Here is a 24,976-nt window from a genome sequence, read left to right as displayed (position 1 = left end):
CTCCAGACATACTATCAAAACCGTCATTGTCCCCTCTAAAAGGTAGCTGGTTTACTGTAAGGAACTCAATGGCATCAATGATAGCTGACAGGTAGTATCTATTACGTTGCAACTGTTCTGTATTTACCAACGTAGTGATTTCTGTACACATCTGAACACGCCTCTCCTTATCTCTCCACATAGCCTCACAGAGCTGGTGTTCTTTTGATAATGCATGTTTGTTAAGTCCTTTTCCAGTCTCGACTGCATGCTTCCAATCGCAAAATCCACTTAGCGTAAAGGTCGAGTCTACAGCAGAGGAGGGTGCTCTGAACTTTCTGCATGGATAGCAAAATGCAGCGTCTGCCTGGATGGAGTATTCCAGCCAGCTTCTGCTACCATACCAGGCGCTGTTGAAAGATCTTTTTTTGTCTGAGAACAAGTGTGCAGGAAAGGTTTTCAGGACAATTTGATTTGGTTTCTCAATGCCGAGATCTCCTGGTTCTGCCGCCTGTGATGAAGACCCTTGCTTTGCCTTACAGTGTCGGCTAGCACCGTGGCTACTGCTAGCTTTGTCGGAAGTGACAACTTTAGAACTAATGTTAGGCAGGTTACTCACTATAGGCCTACTTTCGCCGTCTTTGTCACTCTCTTCCACCAATCGTGGAGCTCGTTGATTCAAATTAAGGAAACGCCTTATATCTATAGCCTAAACGATCGCTTTAGCTACATATTCTCAGATCAAAACTCCGATAGCTGCCTGACATGCAGGCTGCATGTTTTAAACGCGTCAGTTTTAACAAACCAATCAAATCCATAATTTTATTATATATTTTTTTATTGTTTTGTTATATTTTTTTAAATGTATAAAACAAAAGTTGTGATTGGTGACAGGCTCTCAGTTTAAAAAAAAGGGCTCGTTCGGCCAGGGCGGGCACAGCTGACTCTGGGGGCGGGCCCGGCCCCCTAAAGCCCGCCCATGACGCCGGGTCTGTACAGTACTGTTATTGTTTGCTTTTGTAATGTTTATTTTTATCTATGATTTTTGCTTTTAACAGTTTTGATTTACTCTGCATTTGGCTAATTTGCTGGTATATTACAAATATGGGCACCTGTTTCTGTATGAACTCCCACTATTTATAAAAGCACAACACATACACACACAGTAAAAACAGATAAAAAAGTACTCATTTATTTACATATGAAATGTATCGTTTAGTGCAAGGAACACTGACAAGATGCCATAAACAAAATCACAAACATAAGTTAGGTGCTTTACAAAGAGCCAAGTCAAAACAGTCAAAACAAAATATTTACATTAAAAAGTGTGCTTAAAAAATGAAGGTGCTTTGAAAAAATAAAAATAAGATATTGCTAAAACAATGTCCAACTTCAGAAATATGTTGCTTTACGTCTGGAGCAGTGCTGCAGCCAAATTTGCAAGGACTAGAGCAAACGCCTCAGAGTCTTTCTGCCTTCCTGCCATCTCCTCACGGCGAAGTTGTGCATCAACCTCCATCTCTTCTCTACACATCTTTAATTCTTCGTTTGTACATTGTAGCCTCAGATCTTGCTCTTTCTCCATCTGGCGTTGGGACATGTCCTGCAAACTTTGGATAAATTCCCTGGAAGCTGTCATCGCTGCCTTATGCTTCTGAGTCTCTGTTAAAATACAAACAAAACACAAACTTAGCAAAATCTCAAGGATATGTAACGTAGTAATTTATCACTACATTTACAAACAGTACACTGTAAAAAAAAAAAACGTTTTTTTACAGGTAATATTCTGTATTTTTTCACAGAATTTTCCAATTTTTTCATTAAACAGTAAAATGCTTTTGTTTTACAGATATTTTCTGTAATTTAAAGTTTTACCATTAAAATGACAGTATTTCCTTGTAATTAACAATCACAACAAAATTATGTTTTTTAAAGGCAATTCATACTATTTTTACAGATCAAAAATGTATTTTCACAGACATTTGCCGTTAAGTTTCACAGACATTTCCCGTTAATTTTTACAGACATTTGCCGTTAATTTTCAGTTATTTGCCGTTAATTTCCACAGACATTTGCCGTTAATTTTTACAGACATTTGCCGTTAATTTTCAGACATTTGCCGTTAATTTCCACAGACATTTGCCGTTAATTTCCAGACATTTGCCGTTAATTTCCACAGACATTTGCCGTTAATTTTCAGACATTTGCCGTTCATTTCCTCAGACATTTGCCGTTAATTTCCACAGACATTTGCCGTTAATTTTCAGACATTTGCCGTTAATTTCCACAGAGATTTGCCGTTAATTTTCACAGAAATTTGCCGTTCATTTTTACAGATTAAAAAAAAAAGAAAATTTCTGTAAATGTTTTATTGATTATTTTTCTGTAGAAATGTAAGTAAAATTACATAAAACAGTAAATTTATAGTGTTTTAAATGTATCACCCTTCAGCATTGAAACTTTTAGGGTTTTGCTCTTGCTGCAAAGTAAGACCACGTCCACTGTTAACTCATATTCCACCTCAATCTCTAACTGGTAAACGTTGTTCAGCAATACTACAACATGACTTCATCAAATCCACTTCTTTTGTTTTGTGCTGCTTGTAGCTATACAACTTGACTAAGAAATGTTTTTGGAGCTGCAACTTGTGTCATGGTAGCCTACACTGTAAAAAAACTACTGTAATTTTTTTTTAACTGCTGTGATAAATCCTTTAATGTAATGTAAACTTAAACACTTAAAATAACAGAAAATCACAGATGTAGCCAAATGCATTTATTGTACAATAGTCCAAAACTCTCCAATACAATGCAGATAACAAAATAAGGCTTTAGCCTTGGAAATGCAACAACGAATACCACAAAGCACTGCAGCATTTAATTAACCACAAAGGAACACATTACTACATAGTGACCAAACTTCAGTCATAAATTTACAGTTTAAACAAACACACAAGAAATAGTTTTAACTGTGCCTACCTTTAAATTGCTTATCTATGAAGATAATCTTTTAAATTAACCACAAACTTGAAAATGTCAGAGTCTCTTCTTCAATTCCATTGGAATTAACTGGCAAGCCATTCAAAGTCCATTAGTTTTCGTAGTAGTGTTCATACATATGGGTTCATTTCATGCCTTTTTTTGTCACACGTTCCAGCAGCAAATTTTTGATCCAGTTTCCAGACTGATGACCACAACTTCTCTGTTAAAAAAAACAACAACCAGAAGATCTAATTATAAAAAATCAGCATATACTAAAACAATAAAATCAAAATTTGCTAGAAAAAGATTTTAAAGTTTTAGTTCTGCCAAACATAAAAACTGTCCAGGGCAGTTCCTTTAATTCATACTGGGTTTATAACAATGCAGTATGGATTGAAATTAGAAAATTATTCACAAATAGATGCACATTTGCCGGTGAACTTGATGCACAGTGCGGGTGTGTTTTGCCATCCACGAACGGATGTCTTGGATTTGAGTATGTGAGGTTCAGAGTTTGGATTGATGTGTATTGATTTATACGGGTGAAGACATGTATGTGAATAAAAATGCAAAGAATGAGATTTTTTGTGGTTCGGGTGACGCGCCTGCGTTTGTCCCGTTCTGTTTACTTGGATTTTCAGACTCATTTCCCCATGTGGAGCGTTGTATGAGCCAAACTATCAATGAATGAACCAAACAAATGCCTTTCATTTTTGTGTCCGTAAAAATTCTATATTCAAATGAATGTGCATAGATTTGTACAAACAGAGACGTTTGTGAATTTCAGTGATTATATTTTGTATCATTATATGACAATTTATGCATGCAAAAATGCTGATGTGCGTTTGTGAGTCGGGTGATGCATGTGAATTCACATGTTTGGTTCATTCAAATTTTGCGACTTTTGTTGCGTGGTTTGTATTTAATCGAGCGGGGTGAGTGCATGTACATCGCCTGGTTCACAAGTGCGCATTGATGTTTTTGCATACACAAATTGTAATATACCAATAAAAAATATAATCACTGAAATTCACAAATATCACAATTTGTGCATGCAAAAAAAAAACACCAATGTGCATTTGTGAACCAGGCAATGCATGTGCATTCATCCTGTTTGATGCACATAATTAAATTCCAACACAAGATGAGACGCATTTGTTTGGTTCGTTCATTGGTGGTTGTTTGTATTTGGCTCATAGAATGCTTTAAACGGCAAAATGGAAATCTCAAAATCCAAATGAACAGAACAGGATAAATGCAGGCGTGTCACCTGATCCACAGATGCACATCTCCTTTTTTGCATGAGCAAATTATGATATATATAAATACATAAAAAATTAACATTTTTGTTCACATGCATGTCTCCATTTGTGCGAATCGGTACACATTCGTTTGAGTTCTGAATTTCATATATTCAAATCTTATGGCATTTGTTTGTGCATGGTAAAACACAGTTGTAACGTGCATCAAGTTCACCAGGAAATGTCCATGTATTTGTTATTTTGACTAATTTCAACCCATAATGCAGTGGTTGTAGTGTTATAGTTATAAGTATCTGCTCTAGAGTTTGGTGTGAAACATGACGGGGTTTATAGATAAACAGTGCATTATCACTGTCTATGTGTCAACTCATGATAAGCCAGTGGCGGCCAGTGACTTCTTTTTCGAGGGCACATGATGCAAAGCTTGTCTCGTCACAACATGTATATAGCTCTTCATCTGTGTGGCTCACCATTTCAAGGTGTGTGTTTGGCGCCTCATGTGGATGTATGTGCATCACGCAAGATGTTGCAATACGAGCCTGCTGCAGACGCGTCTGAATGATTTGCGATAAAAGAGATGCTCACGTTTGCCAGATACTGGCGTAATCTCATGTGTGAAGTGTTAAGTGAGTCTTGGGAGAATTTTGTGAACGTGAGCACTTTTGTCGTGGACCCTTTTGATGCGTGTTCAGCAGGCACTCATTTTGAAAATACACATGATGCACATGGTTCACATGACGCGACAAACACATATTTTGAATTTGCTCCCCGGAAAAAAGAAGTCACTAACTAAAAAACTTAACCTAGAAGTCAAAAAAACTTGCAAGTATACAATAGATATTGGTTAAGAGTTTATGCTCTGAATTACCTCTGAATAAACTCAAGTGTGCATGCAGCTTGATTCTGATATGTGTCTGATATGCCCCAAATGCCTCTTAACATGGGCCCAGGACAACCTTCTCTTCAGATGACAACATCCATTTGCTTGGGGTCATCAATTCACCTATATAAAGTAAACTTGGATTAATAATGGTTGTGACAGTATGGTTCATGGCATGCACTGCAAAGAAGAGCTTAGTATTTCTGTCTTTTTTCCAGTCTAAATATATTAAAATTCTTAAATCAAGATGCAGAATATAAGATAAGAAAAATGACAAGAAATTTTGTCTAGCTTCAATCTAAATTAAGTGAATAAAAAATAATTTAAAATGATCTTTTTTGGATTATTCGACTATACGAAGAGTAAATGTACTTATTTACTTGAGCTTTTTATTGCAGTGTATGTACCTTGTGTAAACCAAAATAATACAGATAACACTAGAAAAAAAAAATTAATCATTACAAAAGAAAACAAAAAATAGTTTGTATTCATTGTATCCAAATTACCTTGGATGATCAGTGAGTGTAGGTGAATCCGATAATCCTCATTCCATGTAAGCTGCAGTTGCTGCTACGTAAAAAAAAAAATTAAACTATATTTCATATAAACAGGACATAAAAAATAAATATGGCAGCTTCAATAAGAAGGGACTAAGTATTCTTTTTCTTATTTTGGAAGTGAATGGGGCTCATTAAAGATTGGGTTACAAACATTCCTCAAAATATCTTTCTCCGTGTTTGAGATGTCATGAATATGAAGTGAAATGCATTTAACATACTATAATCTTGTATTACAAAATATATTTAAGTAAACTTGTACTCATCTTTCATACAAATATGGGTTCAAATGTATTACAAGTGGTACATAAATACATTTTTAAATTACATTTTAGCATATTTCATATGTACTAAGGAACAAAAAATGTAGGCTATATTAAGTACAAAATTAGTACATGAAAATAGAGCACTTTAAGTAGATTATAGAATTGTACTTGTCTTTGATCAAAGTACGACTTCATGAGGCGAGGCGCTGCAGGAAATGACATATGGATGACATCAGAGTAACGCGAGAGCGACTTGAAATCAGCCTTTTCAGCAACAATTCTCGCGGTACTCTGATGTCATCTTTGTCAGTTCTTGCGGCGCTGCGTAAAGTTGAGTACAAATTTTTTTTTTCGAAAAATTCGACAATTTATCTATTACTAATCAGCCTGAGAAATACAAGGTGTGGGGTGTGAGCGTTTGAACTGACTGAAATGCGTGTGTCTCACGGTGAATGCATGAGACTTGACTTGAGAGCCCTGTCTTCCAGCAGCATGTGCATCAAACTAACACGCGCATATTACATCAAATTATGTGCTATAGACTAGCCCAATAAATTCAGCAGAGAAACTAACGCTAATACCTAACTATGATGAACGGTCTTGTGTTTGCAATGGGACAAAATAAAAATATTACTTACACGATTGAAGAATTATCAGATGCAACAACTTCTTTACACTCCGTAGACACCTGTCTGCGCAAACTCGCAATGAGCATGTGCACCGCGCGCAAATTTGCTGATGACGTCGTGACATCACACGTACTGCGCTACGCACATGTTGTCTAAATGTGTTTCTTATCAAACATTTTTGACAAAGATTTGTACATTAACAGAATCTACATGCATGTTTATAATTCATTTAATAGGCTGCATTTACTGCAGTTATTGTAAAGTGCCAAAGCTTTTATTTTCAAACTAGTGCCACAGCTGACTTTTTAAATAAATAAATAAATAAATACATAAAATAAAATAATAAGTGTCATTACATGTTGTCCTGTAGCATTTACATATTAGCCTATTTTAATAATACAATATTGCAGACATAACTGTAAAATTTGCATTTAGCATGCTCCCACAATTCATTGCAAACTACAGCAATGTGATTTTCAAATTATAGGGAGAGAGAGCGAGCGAGAGAGAGAGAGAGAGAGAGAGAGAGAGAGAGAGAGAGTGAGAGAGAGAGAGAGAGAGAGAGAGAGAGAGAGAGAGAGAGAGAGAAAACAGGGCTTAAGACAAATTTGATACAAGATCCACAACAAAAGTCATCTCCATTCAAATCTCCATTCAAAACAAAGCAACATTATCTGTGTATTTGTAATATGTAAACTCAATAGACACTCACAATTCTATTAAAGACTTAGACCTAGTCCACATGGACCTGAGTATTTTTATAAGCGTGGCATTTTTAAACATGGTTCGGCCGTTTGTCCACGCAAAAATTCAGTATCAGGGCACTGAAACCAAACATTTTTGAAAATCCCTGCCAGGGTGAGGATTTTAAGAAAACGCTGGTTGCAGTGTTGTTGTGTAGACAATTAAACTGGGTTTTTTTGCCCTGCGACGTCAGAGTGTGCACCGTTATCTGCTGTATTTGATGTCAGAGGTTATATTGTCGCCTGCTGGTGTGGCATGCTCTTGACAGCGCTTGATAGCGTGTTTTTGCTTTTTAAACTGAGCATGTGTGGACAGGATTTGTTATGGAGGAAAAACTCAGGTTAGAAATACCCATGTCCGTGTGGACTAGGCCTTATTCCTGCATTTTTACACTGGCGGGATTTCAAAATGGCAAACTTAGGCCTTGTTCACATGGACACGGGTATTTTTATAACCGTGACTTTTTTACGCCTTTCATCCACACAGACACGCAGTATCACTAAAACTGAACATTTTTGAAAACCCCTGCCAGTGTGTATTTTAAGAAACGCCGAGTGCAGTGTTGTTGTGTAGACAGTAAAACCGCCTTGCAACGTCACTTGTGTTAGGCTTCTGATTGGCCACGGTGGCTTAATGATTTGAGTTATATCCCCGCCTGCCGGTGTGGCATGCTCTTGACAGCGTGTAATTACGTGTTGTTCCATGTTCATGTGGGCAGAGATCAGTGGCGGCTCGTGACTTCTCATCCGAGGGGCGCGAATTCAAAATAAGTGTTCGGAGTATCATGTGTGTGGTTCCCTTTTCCAGGGTATGTGTCATGGGTGTGGGGGGATCGTGTGTGCATCACGTGTTTTGTCAGGGTGGGTGCCTGCTGCACTAGCGTCAAGACCGTTTATGATGGAGGAGACGCTCATGTTCCAAAAGGCACTCCCTTAACATTAAACTCTGATTAGGCATGAGATTATGCGATTATCTGGCAAACATGATCGTAATTTTTGTCATGGACCCTTTGACGCGTCTGCAGCGGGCACTTGTTTTGGCATGGCACGTGGTGCACACACGGTCTCTCAGAGCGCAGGACACATATTTTGAAATTACGAACCACACACATGACAGGCTACATACATGGATGATGTAGTGAAGGAGAAACTCCAACAGAATCTTTTTATACACGCGCATGCACACACATATATGGCCTATAACATATTGCTACTATATATATAGTATATATAGTAGCAAACCCAGGTAGCAACCATCATTTCTATTTGACTATGGTACAGAGAAGCACAAGTAAAAGAGATAAGTATGATTTTTTTTTTTACAAAAACAGTTTTTATCCCATCAAAGTAAAATTTATTCATGTCAGGTATAATGGCTGTTATGTCAAAGCAGATTTATACAGGTCTAAATATTTATACCATACATATTGGTGATAGGCTAATGTATAAAACCATGTCAATGATTTAGCTAAAGATTAGCATGGATTACTAAACTAGGCCGTTTTTCCCAAAATGGTGGCCGTGGGGCAAAGTAATCCAAATGTTGTGGTGTAAACTGAACCAGCGGTTCAATGTACCCCACCATGATGTTTAGTTAATTTTTTTAAAAAAGAGCAATCAACATGATTATTATTATTACCCTTTCAAATAGGGCAAAAATAGACAATTTTATTCAAATGACAAATCCTAGGGTTGTAAATGGACATGTAAAAACGTTTCTGGATAATTTTTGCACTTAATAAAGTTACATACCTTCTATGTAAATATCAAAGAACAATTTAACGATTATTTCAGTGCATTCTTTGGCACCTTTAAAATTTAATTTAAGAAAAGTGTGAATTTTTAAACCATGTTCGGGTTTAAACAAAAAAAAGTCAGTGGGTCAGTTAACCCCTTCACTTGGATCAACTTACCCCTCAGCTGGGGCAAGTTGAGCCACAAGAGCACTTTTTTTTGAGAAGCCACCTTTTCAAAGCCCTTTGTTATAAAGGCATTCTTATAATTTCATTTGACAGGAGACATCCTTAAATAAAGGTTGATGGTTTTGTTTGACTTCTGTCTCATTTTTTCATGCAGATAAGGCAACATATGTAAAAATTGGCTCATCTTGCCCCACTCTCCCCTATATATATATATATATATATATATATATATATATATATATATATATATATATATATATATATATATATATATATATATATATATATATATATATATATATATAATAATATATGTGAAATAAAAAAATTACTGTCACAAACTGTAACAGGAAGTGTTTCTGGACCAGTGTTGTTTACATAATTTGAACTGGTCTATATGTATGTATAATATATATATATATTTGTGATTGTAACTTTTGTTGCCTATTAGTTTGTTTTGACAAAGATCAAAATATTTCCACAGAATAATAAAAATAACATTATTCTTATTTCAACTCCATACAACTATTTAACATTCACAATTTTATTCAACAGCACACTTTATTCAGATGCATCTCTTGTTTGTGTTTGTATGTGTGCAACACAGATTCAAATTTGCCGCCAATTCCCGCCCACAACGTCGAATGTGTCGTAGGTCGTAACAGTCGAATGAGCAGCAATGATTTGGTCACGTGTTTTAGAAGTTTGAATTCACAAACGGATGTGAGATGCGTCTCCTGGACTGTGGAGCATATGCGGGAAATATAATCACGAAAGGCAAGAAATTATGGCAGCTACAGAGTATTGAGCAAATAGATGGAAATGTTAAAAATATTTAATATTTAGCGGAAAAGGGACACGGCGCAAGTTATTTTTTTGACTATCTAAAAGAAACTGGACAAGAGAATTTAGGAGGAGACAAATATGAACAGAAGATGGCAGTAGTGCAACAAACTGGATGCAATTATCTGCCGTAAAACACCAAAGAAGAAGAAGAAGAAGATCAGTCTCCGACCTCAACGGGTTTGCGCGGGTAACTTATCTTCGATTCACTGCTTTAGTGCTTTGGTGAGCCATCCTCGGATATCATGGAGCTGCATTTGCATTTTGGAATAAAGAATATGTTTTCTCCTGCGTTTCGAACGAAGGTAAGAGTGTTTTCAGTTTAATATAAAAAGTATGCATTTGTAACTGGTGTGAATTCTTTGAATCGTTTTTTTTCCTATTTTGTATTATTTTCTTGAATTTACTGGTTATATACTCCGTTTTATAATTAAAATGGGTTAATGAACCTTAAACAATTTTGTTCATATCATTGTTCACATGTAAGAGAATATAACGTTAAATTAAGGGAACTTTTCTTCGGGTCTTCGTTTAGGGTGGGCGCGTCATCTGTGCGACATCTCCCGGGTTTCTCCATGTACAACGTGTGATGGTGCTTTTCTCGTGGACGTTACTCTGGTATGCTGAGTTTTATCGTTCAAATGCTTATTTTTGCTCAAGTGCTTAACAGCATTTGATCGTGTTGGTTGTGATGAAGTGTTTAATTGTAATAAGCACGTTATGAATTTCATAATCTTATAATTATCATATTACGCTCATGTGTCTTCAGGACAGAGTGAGAGAGAAGAATTGCCCAGCCCCGTTGATCCACTGATGATGATGTTGGTCTGTTTACAGGTATGTACTTTGTTTAATTATTTTTTCTGAACGACAATAGATCTGCGTAACTGTTATTAAACATGCATTGTACATCGTGTTGTAAGCATCCATGTGACGGCTCTTTTGTGGTGTGCGTGACGCGCGTGGTCAGGCCTGCACATGATCGGTAGGTGCTAAATGTAGTAAATGTTTCATTTGGATGTTCCTAATGTCATTGTAGTTGTTTCATTAGAAGGTTAAGTCATAAGAATATGAATTAATAACATATTTCAATGTAATCTAGTATATTTAATGTTGTTATAGAACGTTACTTATAATACACTATTAGAGTGCATTAAAGGAGAACTTTGGTCAATTTTAACATTTTATTTTTGTTGTTTTTAAATGGAGTGCTGTCAGTACAGAGAACAATGAATACAATTGTTGTTGGCTACACTGTGTTATCCTCTTTTAAAATTTGCACCCAGGTGACTAAAATGGGCCCAGTTATGTTCTTTTAGCCTCTTTAACACCTTGGAAATGTTATCACAAGTGCCCAGCAATGTAAAGTGTTTTCTTCTGAGTGAACACTGTAAATATGACTGCAGTATATTTGAAAGGTATGCATAAAAGTGATGTTAATTCAGCCAGCTCGCATACCTCTGTTTACTTCTCGTTTTCCAGTGTAGTCCACATTAATTGATTGTTGAATTCGAATGATTTTAATGGTGGTTGGCAAACCCACTGAAAGGCGCATTTCCGCCACCTACAGGACGGTAGTGTGGAGCATATTCACACGTGCAATGACGTAGAATTGCCGTAATGACATGTGACGCAAATAGCTCGAGTTTGTTTTGTTGAAGGAAGTCACAAGAAGTGATTGGCTTGTTAATCTTGTTCCTATTATCCTTCCAATTCCCCATAAAGTGATACCAGACAGCGTTTTCCGGTCAGTCCATGGTTTATTCTCTGATCCACAAACGCGTGTGTTTGGACTCGCTCTCGCGAACGGTCTCAGCAGCACTGCGTGAAGTGAAATACGCTTTTTGGCAACACGTGAATGGGTGTTTTTGCTACTGCTTTATAATCAGTGAGGCACAAAGCAAATCTTGAAACAGCGTGAAACTATATTTGTGTATGTGCGCATGTCAAATGATCAAATCTGATGTAAATCTTGTGTCATATAAACACGCACATCATTCCGATCACATTAAGTGTTCATGTAAACACTATGATAGGAGGCTAAATGTGTCCATGTAAACGTAGCTACTGTTAAGTGATCCTGTGGTCAAATAATTATATTATTTTGTATCATTAAAGTAAACTTTTTTTTTTCTTTAAATCAAATGATATATTCACCACAGTATTGTGGTCAAACCTTAATATCAATCATAATAACAGGTTAAGTGTTTCCTCCATTAATGAGTTTGGAAATTTTAAAGAATGCTTAAAGGAATAGTCTACACATTTTCAATATTAAAATATGTTATTACCTTAACTAAGAATTGTTGATACATCCCTCTGTCATCTGTGTGCGTGCACGTGGGCGCTGGAGCGCGCTGCGACACTTTGATGGCGTTTGGCTTGGCCCCATTCATTCAGTGGTATCAAGCGGAGATGGAGTTGGAGGTGACCGGACACATCGGTGTTTTTCCTATTTAAGACGAGTAGTTATACGAGCAAGTTTGGTGGTACAGAGTAGAACGTGGCGCTTTTCTGGGCGGATTTGGAGGAGGAACTCTGTTGTATGGCGTAATAGCACTTATGGGAGTACTTCGACTCGGCGCAGTAACACTCTCCCATTATGAGAGGGAGAAGGGGAGCGGACTTTTCAGGCGAGTCGAAGTACTACCAAAAGTGCTATTACGCCATAAAATATAGTTCCTCTTTTAAATCCGCTTAGAAAAGCGCTACATTTTATTTTGTACCACCAAACTTGCTCGTATAACTACTCGTCTTAAATAGGAAAAACGTTGATGTGTTTGGTCACTTCTGGCTTTGTCTCTGTTTGGTGCCATTGAATGAATGGGGCTAAGCTAAATGCTATCGAAGTGTCGCTGCGTGCTTCAGTGCTTGCGTGCACGCACACAGATGACAGAGGGATGATTCAACAGTTCTTACTTAAGGTAATAACATAGTTTAATATGGAAAATGAGTAGACTATTCCTTTAAACTTATCAATTTCACAAATCCTAAATGTAAAGAGTATTTTAAAATATTTACATTTGATTTCAGGTTATGTGGAAAAGCCTGTGCTTGGTGGAGATCTACTGCAGATGACCACAGCATCCCAGTTCCCAAGAGGGGACTGTTTTAGTCATTTTCTACTGGGCAAACTGAATTACTCCAGGTCAGATTATTACATTATTTCCTATCATAATGCTGTGTTCACACCAGCTGCGGTAGAGGCATCAAGCGGCAGTGATTTCAATGTTATGTCAATTTAAAAACGCGTTTACGTGCATCTGTAGGTCTTGCGTTGCTAATGAGGCATTTAGCGTGGTTCGGTAGACGCGAATCCGCCTCAATTGTGTGTCTAGTTTGCACAGTTGAAAAATCTGACCTTTGGCAGAAAAACGCCCGCATTAACCAATCAGGAGCTTTCTCTAGTAGTGATGTAATTACAGGAAGCGAGCAGAGTCGTGGAAGCCCCTCCCATGATTAAATTTCTGCGTAAATGTCTTGAATAACTAGAATTTCATGTGCGGCTTTCAGACGCGAATGAAGCGAGTAAACTCCAAATGTTCAAGCGTCCAACTATGCGCGAATAGCGTTTTTTGTCATCTCTTAACACGTCTGGTGTGAATGCATGGTAAGAGTACAGAAAACAATTATTTTAGGGAAAAAAATCTCCAATGTTATATTTTTTAATTCTATTTTTAAACAAGGTCACAAATCTGTCCCTTTATTGCATGTTCAAGCCTTAAAGCGATAGTTCACCCTGCAATGAAAATTAGCCCATTTACTCACCCTCAAGTCATTCTAAGTGTATAAAACCACCTTCTTTCAGACAAATACAATCATAATACAATCATATTAACAAATGCCCTGGCTCTTCCCAGATTTATATTAGAAGTCAATGGGTGCTTCTGTTTTGAAGTTGATAAAAGTGCATCTATTCATGATAAAAGTGCATTTCTGGATGTTTTCGTTCACTTAGATCTATGATACACACTATGAAAGGTAATTTTAAAAATTCCATAATAGGGGCACTTTAATACAACTCAGATTTTATTTGTCTGAAAGAAGGATGTCATACACCTAGGATCGCTTTAGGGTGAGTAAATCACAGGCTAAATTTCATTTTTGGGTGATCTAACCCTTTAAAGGATTGGTTCACCTCAAAATGAAAATTTCTTGATTTACTCACCCCAATGCCATCCAAGATATCAATGTACATCTTTCCTCAGTGAAAGAGACAGGTTTTTTTTTAAGGAAAACATTTCTGGACTTTTCTTTACAGGATGGGGTTCAGTGGAACTCAGCTCTTGTCGGTTGAAATCAATGCAGTTTCAGGGGTCTTTGGGGTGCTTCAGCGGGCTCAGTACGATTCCAGCTGAGGACGGGGGGGATCCTAATGAAACAATCTAACGAAAGGATTATTTTCTAAAAAAAAAGTATGTACTTTTTATTAAATGGTTCAGATTGAGCTCGGGCCGGAAGAAGCCGGGAACTAGGTCTGCGGCGTTAGTACGTCATCACGCTCGGCCAGCGTTAGTACCATATATGTAAGTTTCGCGTGTAGAGAGGGGGGAGTGCTTCTGCTCGCGCATGCGCCGTGGAGTGTGATGACACAGTTCCCGGCTTGAGCTCAATCCGAACTATTGTATATACCTTTTTTAACCAATTGTTTTGCTAGACCCCCACCCCCCGTCCTCAGCTGGTATTGTGCAGAGCCTGTGAAAGCACTTCAGAGACCTTTGAAACTGCGTTGATTTGAGCTAAGAAGAGTTTGGGTTCCATATAACTCCAATCTGTGAAGAAAAGTTCAGAAATAATTTTTCTCTTCCACTGAGGAAAGAAAGACATGGATTAACTGACAAGCTTACTAAGAACCGGTTTGCTTTGCTCTGGCTCCAAACCAGCACCAGCTCTCCCTTGGTGGAAAAGGGGTATCAATGCTTCCTCTATAATGAGTTTGGAAATTAAAAAAATGCATAAAGGGACACTCCACTTTTTTGAAAATATGCTAATTTTCCAGCTCCCCTAGAGTTAAACGCTCTGGGTCTGGCTGTACCACTTTTAGGATAGCTTAGCATAATCCATTGAATCTGATTACACCATTAGCATTGGGCTAAAAAAATAAGTTTCGATATTTTTCCTATTCAAAGCATGACTCTTCTGTAAGTTACGTTGTGTAGGTTACTAAGACCAATGGAAAATTAATAGTTGCTTTTTTTAAGGCTGATATGGTTAGGACTATACTCTCATTCTGGTGTAATAATCAAGGACTTTGCTGCCGTAACATGGCTGCAGCAGGGGCAATTATATTACGCAGGGCCCAAAAGTAGTCCCCTTAGTAACTTTCAATCACAGGGCACTAATTTCGGGCACTGCGTAATATCATTGCGCCTGCTGCAGCCATGTTACGGCAGCAAAGTCGTTGATTATTACACCAGAATGAGAGTATAGTGCTAACCACATCTGCCTAGAAAATCACAACTTAATTTTCTGTCGGTCTTAGTACACGATGCAACCACAGAAGTCAAGCTTTACATAGGAAAAATATTTGAACTCTTTGTTTTTTTTTTTTTAAACATGCATTGCTAATGGACTAATCAGATCCAATGGTTCAATTGCTACGCTATGCCAAAAGTGGTAAAGCCAGACCCGGAAATCGGCTGAATGGATTCCAAAATGGTAAGAATCAAATGTTTAACTCTAGGGGAACCGGAAAACAAGCATACTTTTTTAAAAAAGTGGAGTGTCCCTTTAAACTAATCCATTACACTTTAAAGGTGCACTATGCAAGAGTTATTCATAGTTAATCTCATAGTTAATCCTAAACCTAAATGTTAATAATTTTTTTTTTTAATATTTCCTCCTTTTGTGATTTCAGATTATAAAAAACCTGTGCTTGTGGATCTACATCGGATGACCATGGCAACCCAGGTGTGGAAATATTAGACTGTTTTTAATCTGAAATCTGTGTAATCTAAGATGGACAATTCTTCTGACACCATATGAATGCATACTGTCATCTGGCAGAAGCTAGATCATTTAGATTATAAAGTTATATGTTTTTACACATGCATCTCTTTGCTTCAGAAGGCCTTTATTAAAGGACTAATTCACCTCAAAATGAACATTTCCTGATCATTAAGGGAATAGTCTACTCATTTTCAATGTTGGACTATGTTGTTGCCTTAACTGGGAAGAGTTGGTGCATCCCTCTGTCATCTGTGTGCGTGCATGTGGGCGCTGGAGCGCGTTGCGATGCTGCGATGGCATTTAGCTTGGCCCCGTTCATTCAATGCTACCATTTAGAGATAAAGTTAGAAGTGACCAAACACATCAACGTTTTTCCTATTTAAGACGAGTAGTTATACGAGCAAGTTTGGTGGTACAAAATAAAATGTAGCGCTTTTCTGGGCGGATTTTGAGGAGGAACTATATTTTGTGGCGTGGTAGCACTTTTGGTAGTACTTCGACTCGCCTGAAAAGTCCGCTCCCTTCTCACTCTCATAATGGGAGAGGGAGAGTGTTACTGCGCCGAGTCCAAGTACTCCCAAAGGTGCTGTTGCGCCATGAAATGTAGTTCCTCTTTTGAATCCACTTGGAGAGGTGCTACATTTTGTTTTGTACCACCAAACTTGCTCGTGTGGCTACTCGTCTTGAATGGGAGGAACGTTGATGTGTTTGGTCACTTCTAACTTGATCTCTAAATGGTAGCATTGAATGAACGGGGCTAAGCTAAATGCTATCGAAGTGTCACAGCGCGCTCCAGCGCTTACGTGCACGCACTAAGATGATAGAGGGATGTATCAACAATTCTAGGTTAAGGTAATAGCATAGTTTGGTATTGAAAATGAGTAGACTATTCCTTTAACTCACCAATGCCATCCAAGATGTCCATGTCTTTTCTTTCTTTAGTGTAAAAGAAGTTAAGTTTGAGGAAAACATTTCAGGATTTTTCAACACAATGGACCTCAATAGCAAATTAATGCAGTTTCAAGAGGCTGTACACGTCACAGTCCCAGCTGAGGAATAGGATCTTCTTTAGTCATTTTCTAAAAAAAACCCACAAAAACATTTATGGACTTTTTTTATCACAAATGTTCAGCTTGTGCTGGTCTGCGATGCGCCAGGCATTACGTCATCACGTTGGAATTGTCACCCGTCATGTCATTTATCTAATATATTTATCTGTGTACTCCATTTAAAAAGGCAGGGAAGGGCAGCAAATTCCATCTAATTTTCCCTCCAATTTCAACATCTTTGTTTTTTATTTTACTATTATTTAAAATGTTTCCAACGTGATGACGGAATGTACTGGTCTTCAATGTGCCAGGCAAGATGACCATTTGTGGTTAAAAAGTATATAAATGTTTATTATTATTATTATTATTATTATTATTATTATTATTATTATTATTATTATTATTATTATTATTATTATTGTTTATTATTATTATTATTATTTTAGAAAATGATAGATCGTTTCAGATACTGTAAGACCCTATTTCTCAGGTGCGACTGTGCACAGCCCGTGAAACTGCATTGATTTGGACTTCAACATTTTGGTTGCAATTGAGGTCCATTGAGTGGAGAAAAGTCATGAAATGTTTTCCTCAATGAAATGTTTTTATTTTGCCAGTAAAACATTTTATTTGACACAATTATTTTATTAATTATCATAATGTAGCTATTTTTTCATGCTTTGCTTGTATTTCTACTGTCCAATTAACATTACATTTTTGTTTACAATTCACTTAAATGACTGTTCTGTTTTAAAGGAGGTACCCTGTACATTTTTATAGTTTTTATTTTACTGCAAGAAATAACATTTCTTAGTTACTATACATGAGATTGGCTATATTTTAACACAAAATTATTGTTCGTAGACATGGCTGTTATATATAACGACAACTAAATACCTTAATTTCCAGATTATGTATGTAGCTTTTGAGGTATTAACATACTATGATTATTTTTCTATTGTCCAATAATTTTGTAAAAATATATTTCTGTAATATTTTAGTCTTTGATTTTATGTACTTATTGGGTTTTATACATTGTTCTTAGTTGTTTTGTAAAGATAAGCTATATTTAAGAGTAAACCTGTTTTTTTACAATGTATTTTCACATACTTATTACGCTTTTATACATGTCTTTTAAATAAAATGACTAATAAAAACCATACCTTTACAGAGATTAACCTGAAAAGTAGTTGTTTTTCGTGCATTTTCACATACTTGCTACGTTTTTACACAGGTCTTTTTAATTATTTTACAAAGATAAACTGTATTTAAAAAAATATTACTGTATAAATACAGAGCAACTTAATAAAGTAACTATTAAAAGCCGTACATTTACAGAGATTAACCTGAAAAGTAGATGGTTTTCATGTATTTTCACATACTTATTACGTTTTTATACAGGTTTTTTAGTTATTTTAAAAGGATTTTACTATAGAAATACAGAGCAATTAAATAAAATAACTAATAAAAGCTGTATATTTACAGGGATTGACCTGAAAAGTAGTTGTATTTCATGTATTTTTACATACTTAATTCCGTTTTTATACAGGTGTTTTTTTTAGTTATTTTACAAAGATAAACTGTATTTTAAAATAATATTACTGTATAAATACAGAGCAATTTAATAAAATAACTAATAAAAGCCGTATATTTACAGGGATTGACCTGAAAAGTAGTTGTATTTCATGTATTTTCACATAATTTATCTGTTTTTCTACAGTTTTATAACAATTATTAACAGTAATATTCTGTAATTTAATGAATTAGGACTGTAAAAGATTCTCTGTATTTTTACGGTTTTTGTATGTAATTTTGAAAAACATTTTTTACCGTAATTTGACGGAATTTCTCTGGCGACCGTGCTGCCAGAGATTTACCGTTTTTTTACGGATTTTTTTTTACAGTGTACTTCATGTATTTTCACATACTTAATAAGTTTTTATACAGGTGTTTTTTAGTTATTTTACAAAGATAAACTGTATTTTAAAATAATATTACTGTATAAGTACAGAGCAATTTAATAAAATAACTAATAAAAGCTGTATATTTACAGGGATTGACCTGAAAAGTAGTTGTATTTCATGTATTTTCACATAATTTATCTGTTTTTCTACAGTTTTATTAACAATTATTAACAGTAATATTCTGTAATTTAATGAATTAGGACTGTAAAAGATTCTCTGTATTTTTACGGTTTTTGTATGTAATTTTGAAAAACATTTTTCTACCGTAATTTGACGGAATTTCTCTGGCGACCGTGCTGCCAGAGATTTACCGTTTTTTTACGGATTTTTTTTTTACAGTGTATGTTAAAGGTTTGACACACACACACACACACACACACACACACACACACACACACACACACACACACACACACACACACACACACACACACAGACAGATATTTAATAAAAGCAGTTTGTATAATATAGCAGATTTCTGTATGGGCCAGGTATGTTAGCAAGTAAAATGTACCTGGTCTGGTCCGCTCTGGAATATGATGTGATCCTCCTCTGATTCCTGACACCTCCACTACAGCTTCGTTTCTCTCTATAACAAACAAAAACGAGGAACATTATTATGTCTGTTATAGTAACAACCCAAAACCAGACTTTCGAGCAAACTAAATACCATACCAGGCGTGGACGTTTGCAGTGGTGGTGTTGACGGTCCAGACTCAACCTCCGAGTCAAAAAGGTCAATCTGGGAAGACAACTCGTCGTATCTTTAAAAATAAACACATGTAACGTTGAGTAATGGATTTTACTTAACTTAACAGTAGGCTACGTCTGTCTGCAAGCGTTCGGTACTTTGCAAACCAAAATAACTTACCGACTGTACTTACCGGTCGTCTCTCCACTAACATATGGCCGATGCCCCAAAACTTCGTCCATTAAATAAACCCATGGAAAGGTTTTCCGCTGTGCACCGCTCCGTCCGTTGTGTATTTTAACAGCTTTATATTGCGCCCGCAGTTTTTTCAGTTTCTCCCGTACCTGGCTCGTTGTGCGTTGGATGTTTATTTTTGCAAGTTCGGCGACAATATATTTCATTACATCCTCGTTTCTGCATACTCCGTCAAACTGGCGTTGCACATTATCTTTTGCCCATATAAGTTAATAGAGCTCTGGTGTGTTCAGCAGACCAGTACTGTCGGTTTTCCATAATTGAAATGTTACGATAGCGACATATGAAAGTGACCATCTTGCCACCGATGCTTAAATTACCTGACTTAAACAAACTCCGCCTCTGACCTTAACCACGCCTTAAGCCCCACCTGGCCTTCTCTGGCCCAAGGTATTCGGCGGGCCAGAAAAGCCGGGCCTTAAGCCCCAACGAAGCACCCGCGAAACACGATCATGCCCCGGAAGTGACAATGCAAACACAACAGGCTGCGGCAGGCACTGGCACGCCCGCTTGAGGCGAGATAGTGCAAACACGGCTATTGCAGTCCTTAACACCTTCTAAGGTGTGTATTTGTAAGCTTGACCAGTGTGAATGATTTTACGTGACAGTAAAGGACAACAGCAGTGTTTCCAAACACGCAAAGTTACATTATTTGCCGCGAGCATGTCCAAATGTGCAAGTTTGTGGGCACTGCATTTTGTGTTTCTTTGCACGCGGCTCGACATCCTCCTTCCTCTGGATGTTCTTCTTCTTGTTTTATTGGCAGGTGTCATTTGAGTGAAATGTAGCAAACATATAAAATATGCCCGGTGGGATTTAAAAATTAAAAAATTATAAATACGAAAGAAATGCAGGAAAATATTTACCGGAGCTGAATGTTGCAAACATAAATTACGGCCAGTGGAATTTTTTAAAGAAATATTAAAATATTTTAATGGGATGATGGCATTATAGAATGGTGAAATACCTGAGAATCCTGGGGTTGACATGTAAATATTACATAAGAAAAAAATGAATGAACAAAGCTGAAATGCAAGAGTTGTTTTTTATGCGTCTTATTGTCTATACAATATATATGTAATGTATATATGTAATGTTAATGTATATACATTCCCATAATAAAAACAGTAGTGCAGAGCAGGGGCGAAAGTACAATTTAGGTATTTGACAAAATGACGTAATATGCACGAGCGGTTTGTTCCCACGGCTGTGTTCCCAGCAGGTGCGTTGGTGACTTAGGAAATCTGTCATATCTTTGCTTTGTGAATACCTCTAAAGCCCATATACTAGTGACATAAATTACTTCCTCACGTTGATTCTCACGTTCGAATTTCCAAGATAGCTGTCGTAAGAAGAAAGTTATAAGCGAAGCAAAATTTTTCTCGTGTTTGGCGTTGAAATCCTCTATGAAGGCGAGTATTTTTTTGTTTCAAACCAAATACTTTTGATAGAATATACATTTAACTTGAATTAGGTAAAGTTTGGGATTGATTGTAACATTCGCATGTGCTTTTTTAAGATCCGCGAGTGACGTTGTTGTCAAAAGCAGAATCGCCCAATCAATAATTGGCTTCCAAAACTTCTCCGTTTTCATCAATCTGTGCATTATTTTTCAAAGTAATCATACAGAACGAAGGATTAGAATCTCTAGATTACATTATTGGCATAATTCTGCCAAACATATAAATAAATACATGCATGCAACATGCATGCATTTATTGATTTATTAATGATAAATAACATAATCATCAATTAATGTATTAATAATATCTGACCATTTAAATTGCTCGCCAGCATTATTAGTCAATTAAGAAATATTAAAGAAACAATGAAATGTTTCTTCAATATATAAAAATATAGCTTTTACTTGAGAGGGCTTTGATTTCATATGGAAAGATATGCGTGGATTGATGCTCTCGGTTTCATTAATTAGTGGTTAATCAAAAATAATAACATTTATTTATATGTCTTTTAAAAAGATGTCATCTTAATCTTGTTGGGCTTTTAATTACCTACAATGTGGTGTTTGAATTATGCAAATAGACCACGAAATGAGAAAGTTATGATATTTTAAAGTGTTTGGTCAAGCGGAAGAGGTCACAGTTTTTCATAGTTTTATAGTTTTAATTGGGTACAAAAATGCCCCCTAATTTTCGAGTTAAAAAATTCCATAACTTTCTTAATAATTATCCGATTTTAATAATTTAAAAACCATGTTAAAGTTCTTTTTATTATCTATCATATGGTTTTAATTATATATGAATTTTCTAGTATTTATATTTTTTGTCACATACCTATACAATTTTTCAGAAAAAAAACCCCGTAATTTTAAAGAGAGATATATTTTTGCTGTGGTCAATAACTCACAAGTGTGCTCTATCAATACCAGGACTTATTATTTCACTTTGAACATAAGGAGCGCATTGTTACTTTTAAACCTGTCAGCTGGGGCGAAAGTAACACACAGGTGGGTCAAAAGTAACACAACAAAACAAGATAGATTTTTGTGTTACACTTGTTTTTAGTAAATATACATGCCTATGACCTTGTTAATATGTAACTGCAAACATATTTTTATCTGCAAAAAATAATTAAATGACCTTTTCAGTTTAAATTTCAGTTTCATCAAATGTTTCAAAAGCAACATGACAGTACAAACTTGGATTTTTGAGAATAACATTTTTTCAACAGTATGAACACTATGAAAATTTTATTAGATCAAATTAGAATAATATCAATTTTCAACATAATGCAAAAGTGTTAGCAGCGGGACAAAAGTTACAAGTGTTACTGTCACGATAGTCATCATGGCTCCCTCTGCTGGCCTTCAGAGGCTTCATCCATCTTTCTCAGGACTCCATCATCCAGAACCCATTGAATCACACTGATAACTGCCACACTTGCTGCTCATTATCCAGAATACTTAAACTAGGGGTCACCAATCCTGGTACTGGAGGGCCAGTGTGTCTGCAGAGTTTAGGCTTGTTTGAGATGAGCAAATTCTGCACAGAATCGATCACCGGTGATCTCTGCAAAATGCATGCCGGTTAGAAAAGTGTGTTTTTATATTTATTCAATTGTTCTTGACATTTATATTTTTAATGAATTCCTTTAAAATTTTGTATCGATTAATTATTTGTACCGTGAGCGGTTTATATTTTACACAGAAACGAATTGGTATTACCACTTACATTACATCCCAAAAGTAAGCTAAGTAGCCTTTCCAGAACAGTTCACATTTGTTGATTCTCCTTATAAACAGTGTAAATGCATTTGTTGGTATTTAAATTGCAACTATTTAATCCATTGGAGCTAAACTCTGAGAGACACCGGCCCTCCAGGACCAGGATTGGTAACCCCTGACTTAATCCCTGCTCTCACCCTCTCACATAGCCATGTCTTGTTTAGTGTAACAAACTGCTCTGAGACCTGAAGGCTTGAGGATCCAAATGCAGGTTTTATTAAAAGTATTCTGTAAACGGGGTAAACTACAATCATAATCCATTAAACACTGTTAGATGTCCTAAGGGTGATGTGAGGGTGAAGCCTCTGAAGGCCAGCAGAGGGAGCCATGATGACTATAGAGCAGTGGTTTTCAATCTTGTCCTAGGACAGTGCTTCCCAATCCTGGTCATCAAGGCCCCCCTGCCAGAAAGTTTCAGATGTCTCCTTATTTAAAACACCTGATTCAACTTATCAGCCTCTTTCCAAAATGGTAAACATGTCTCCCTAACAAGCTGATGAGTTAAATCAGGTGTGTAAAGAGACATCTAAAACTTTAGTAGGCCAAACTTTAGTAGGATTTTTAACAACCACAGAGAGTCAGGACCTCGGTTTAATGTCTCATTTAATGGAAAGTGCTTTTTGACAGTATAGTGTCCCCGTCACTATACTGGGGTGTTAGGACCCACACAGACGACCGGGTTATCACCCCCTACTGGTCTCTGTAACACCTCTACCAGCAGCAACCTGGTTTTCCCAGGTGGTCTCTAGGGCTGGGTATCGATTCAGATGTTCCAGATCGATTCAATTTCGATTCACAAGCTATCAAATTGATTCGATTTCGATTCTCGATCTAATTTTCGATTCCGATTCTCAGGGCGGTTTTTATTCTCGATTCAACTCAACGAATATAGATTTAATACAAATACTATATTAATAAAAAATAACAGTGAAAGTTTCAGGGCTCCAGACTGCCACCAAATGGTGGCATTTTGCCACCAAAATTTTAGAGTGTGCCATTGGATTTTACATCCAGTCGCACATGTGCAACCAGTAAATTTGACCTTTTTTCTGATGTGACACTGAATTTGAAAACAGCACATTGTACTTTCTGCATCTATCATTAAAGTATTTATTAGAAATACAGTGGAAATTAGCAGAAATGTGAATATTTGGTTAGCATGTTGATTTACGGTGTGTGCCCCCTAAATTTTCTGGTTGCGCCCCTAAAATTTTCAGTTGGGGGCCACTGTGCTCCTAGTGAAAAAAGGTAGTCTGGAGCCCTGAGTTTACAAGTGGGTAATTAATAAAAAGAAATTAAAAGCCACAACACTTACGTTGTCGTCTTGCTTGCGAAATCTAAAATGCTTCCATACCTCTTACTTTTTATGTGAAGGTGGCATCAACTTCGATGAAGCACCTAGAACCCCCTTTTTAAGCACTGAATGAAAGAATGACAGGCTCCTTGGTTACATCGCGCAAGGCAAAAAAGAGGGTGACATCTAGTGAAGAAGACTAGTAATTTGATTAACGTTAATCTTACGTTCAATGTTTGCAGAAAAAAATATGAAAAAAAAATTCTGCTCTTTGAGAATCAATTCTGAATCGACCACGTTTTAAAAAACGATTAATCGAAAAATGTATATATATATATATATATATATATATATATATATATATATATATATATATATATATATATATATATATATATATATATATATGTGTGTGTGTATATATGAAGAGTTTCGTTGCAAAACGAGATAAATAAATTTTTTCACATT

The 24,976-nt window shown here is 36.3% G+C and overlaps 3 long non-coding RNA genes across 3 annotated transcripts; 1 reads left to right on the top strand and 2 right to left on the bottom strand.

Annotated features, from left to right (window-relative positions):
* Window positions 1-1,318: 1,318 nt before the first annotated feature.
* On the bottom strand, window positions 1,319-19,887 carry LOC141368855 (uncharacterized). The gene is made up of 3 exons (XR_012372281.1): window positions 19,700-19,887; window positions 19,539-19,613; window positions 1,319-1,641 (listed from the first exon to the last, which is right to left on the bottom strand). It is a non-coding gene; the product is annotated as an uncharacterized lncRNA (long non-coding RNA).
* LOC129419676 (uncharacterized) lies at window positions 2,740-6,517 on the bottom strand. The gene is made up of 3 exons (XR_012372007.1): window positions 5,609-6,517; window positions 5,091-5,225; window positions 2,740-3,180 (listed from the first exon to the last, which is right to left on the bottom strand). It is a non-coding gene; the product is annotated as an uncharacterized lncRNA (long non-coding RNA).
* Window positions 10,016-16,284, top strand: LOC129431886 (uncharacterized). Its single transcript, XR_012372006.1, has 5 exons — window positions 10,016-10,367; window positions 10,598-10,680; window positions 10,832-10,899; window positions 13,096-13,210; window positions 15,920-16,284. It is a non-coding gene; the product is annotated as an uncharacterized lncRNA (long non-coding RNA).
* Window positions 19,888-24,976: the final 5,089 nt, after the last annotated feature.

Source organism: Misgurnus anguillicaudatus, chromosome 11 (assembly GCF_027580225.2).
Source record: "Misgurnus anguillicaudatus chromosome 11, ASM2758022v2, whole genome shotgun sequence".
Taxonomy (NCBI): Eukaryota; Metazoa; Chordata; class Actinopteri; order Cypriniformes; family Cobitidae; genus Misgurnus; species Misgurnus anguillicaudatus.
Note: the sequence above shows the minus strand (reverse complement) of the source record. Positions and strands in the feature narration are given on the sequence as shown.